This window comes from Tenrec ecaudatus, chromosome 8 (genome assembly GCF_050624435.1).
Source record: "Tenrec ecaudatus isolate mTenEca1 chromosome 8, mTenEca1.hap1, whole genome shotgun sequence".
In the NCBI taxonomy this organism is placed as follows: domain Eukaryota; kingdom Metazoa; phylum Chordata; class Mammalia; order Afrosoricida; family Tenrecidae; genus Tenrec; species Tenrec ecaudatus.
In genome coordinates this window covers 163,856,526-163,859,585 of record NC_134537.1, presented here as the reverse complement: position 1 = coordinate 163,859,585, position 3,060 = coordinate 163,856,526, and the positions used below count along the sequence as shown (strand labels likewise).

Genomic DNA, 3,060 nt, shown 5'->3' with positions numbered 1-3,060 from the left:
TGGAAAATACATTTTCTCTCTCTCAGTGCTGACATGGGATGAGCAGCCCCTGTGCCCAGCTGTCTGTCTATCTTTAATATTTTCCACAATCGCAAAGATGCTCCCGAGGACCCGTTCAAGTGTTGGGGACGCCCCTCACCCTGGCACAGATGAACATCTAGAAAGAATAAGGAATGTAAATTAGTGATTTCCACATTGGGCAGCTGCCCAGTCACCCACCTGAGAGAGGACCCTGAGAACAAGTGACATTTTAACGACCAGTTTGCCGAGCTCAACAAAAATGTAAGCTCTGCCCGATGGGGGGGTGAACCAGCTGAATGCCACCTCGGATTCAAGCCCACCAGCCCCTCTGCAGAAGACAGATGAGGCTCTCTGTTCCTGTAAGGATCTGCAGTTTGGGAGAGCCTCAGGAGCAGCTCTATGCCGTCACACGGGGTCACTGGGAGGCCAAGTGGATGGCATGGCCCTGGATACGCAGCCCTCATGCTTGGAATAACGTTGATTATAAAGAGCACTGAACGACACGCCTCAAGGCGAGCCAGTTAGCTGGCTGGCCTCTTTCAGCACTTACAAATGAAACCTAACCTGAAACCAAACTATGAGATTCAGTCTTTCTCTAAGGCCTAATCTTTTCAACCAGGCTGTCACAGACCAGAACGAGCAAGAGTTAGTAAAAACAGGAAGCTTACAGATAGTTTTCTAGGGGAGAAAGAGACCTCCAATTCATGTAAAATGCAGAGGCACATTTTTAAGTCTTAAACAGGGCAAAAAAACAACAAGATAAAGACAAGTCATTCAGATAAGGAAGCCTATCCGCAGGAGACCGTAATGGAGTCCCGGATTCACAGAAACTCAGCCATGTGAATAGAGCAAGTAGAGCCAGGAAAACTGACACAAAGGCATAGTTGGGGGACGATCAAGACGACGCAGTTGCCCGTGGGACCACACATTGGACTATGCACTCATTTATAAGAAAATCTTGTGAGAAAAGCTTAGAAGATGGACAAATCCCTCTGACTAAAGCAATCGGGTTTTACTCTTTTTTTAAAAACATTTTATTAGGGGCTCATACAACTCTTATCACAATCCATACATATACATACATCAATTGTATAAAGCACATCTGCACACTCCCTGCCCCAATCATTCTCAAAGCATTTGCTCTCCACGTAAGCCCTTTGCATCAGGTCCTCTTTTTTTTTTCCCCTCCCTCCCCGCTCCCCGGGGTTTTACTCTTGACCACAGTAGAGATGCTCATTAATGCTTCAAAATGGCCTCACTTCAGCCAAGCAGGTCTTCCCTGTATGTCCCTCAGCCCACCCAGGCACCTCCCCCACAAAACGCAGCCAGACACATTGTGAATGCTTCCTCCCACCGCTTATCACAAAGATAACCGAACAACGAATTTCAAATAGTTTCCGTGGTCCACCTTGCTCAAAGGGCTCCCACAGCTACCCCTCAGTAGGCTCATTCCCATCCAGCCTGCTGCCACTGGACGCCCTTCTGTTCACTAAGGTCTGCCAACCCGCAGTGCAAATAAACTCATGTTTCTCAGGAGGGCTACAAGCCAGTGTGTCAGTCTCCCTGCGTACATATAGGGAATATCGCCTCCTTTGGGGCTTGGACTCAAACAGCCAGGAGATTGAGAGCAAACTCACTGCCAACAAGTCACTGCCAACTCATGACGACCTCATGGGATGGGGTAGAACTCTCTTTCTGGGTTTCTGGACTGAGTCTTTACGGAGTCGAAAGCCCCGTCTTTCTCCTGTGGAGCAGCTGGTGGTTTTGAACTGCTGACTTGTGGTTCGCAACTGTGGTAGTCACCTAACCTGGTGTCATTTGAAGAATTAAGAGTGCAGGAATGGAGTCTAGTCTGTCAATCTGGAGACAGCCAATGAGACTTCTGTGTGGGCATGGCCTTCTCCTGGAATTCTAGGAAATCTGGCACTTCCTCCTTGGAGGCAGAAGACACCTCTCTCTCTCTCTGCTACTCCCTGGGAGACATTGCAGAAGACAAGCCACATGGATGCAACCAGACCTTGGAAGCCAGAGAAGCCACAGAGAGACCCCTGCCAGTGCTGAGATGCTTACAACGCCACTGGATCCAAAGACTTTCTACCCACTGATTGTGATAGTCCTGCGTTTGGCTTTATTGCATGTGTTTCATGAGTCTGAAGAGGACTTTATAGATTGGTATCAGACATATGGGCTAATAGTGGATTTATGGACTTGATCTGGACTGAGCTGGGATGTATTCTCGATGTTCAATTGCTCTTGTATATGAAACCTCTTTCTTTTAAATTTTAAAAAAATTATTTTGGAGGTGTTTTTAATGATTTTGACTCAAGACCTAGAATCTCAGCTTCTGGAAGAACCACTTGTTTTTGCCTGTCTTGAACCTCTCCTCAAATTTGACCTTGGCCTCCCGATGGGCCTGGTGTTTAAGAGCAGGGTCTCTGAAGACATCCTTGTTGACGATAGTTTTGTCCAAGGGGATGTCTACGGAGCACCTCGGGGGCATGAGATGATTGTAGTTAGACACCTTCACAAAAGACTTGATCTCTGACCTCTTGGCAATTTTCTTCTTACCCATGCAGCTGTCACTTTGCAGGGATATTGGTGGATTCCAGTCACCAGGGCGTGGCTGTCGAGGTGGTCTGAGGTGCTGACAGCTCTGCGCCCTGAATAGCGTCCCACCAGGACCAGCACCACCTTCCAGGGTTTCATGAACTTGCCCATTTCAGCAACAGGCTCTCAGGTCGACAACATAAAGGAAACCTCTTTCTTATACACCTACGTGTGTCCATGGATTTGTTTCTCTAGTCTGCCCAGGCTGACACAGCAACCCAAAGCACAACCACCCAGGCTCCTGGGCCGACCCTTGTACCCAAATCACATCAGATGCACACTCACCCAGGCCCCTAGGGCTAGGCTGCCCCTCACTGGGAGAGGGGCAGTGGGTTCTAGCCTGTAATATTAGAATCTTGGAAACTGTCAGCCGTAATCTTCTGCAAAGCCAGGAGACCGAAAAACCTAAGGGATCCCAATACTCTCTTCTTC

General features: G+C 48.2%; 1 pseudogene; it reads right to left on the bottom strand.

The window, feature by feature from the left end:
* Nucleotides 1-2,341: 2,341 nt before the first annotated feature.
* Nucleotides 2,342-2,739, bottom strand: LOC142454560 (large ribosomal subunit protein eL27-like; annotated as a pseudogene).
* Between the last annotated feature and the right edge of the window lie 321 nt (nucleotides 2,740-3,060).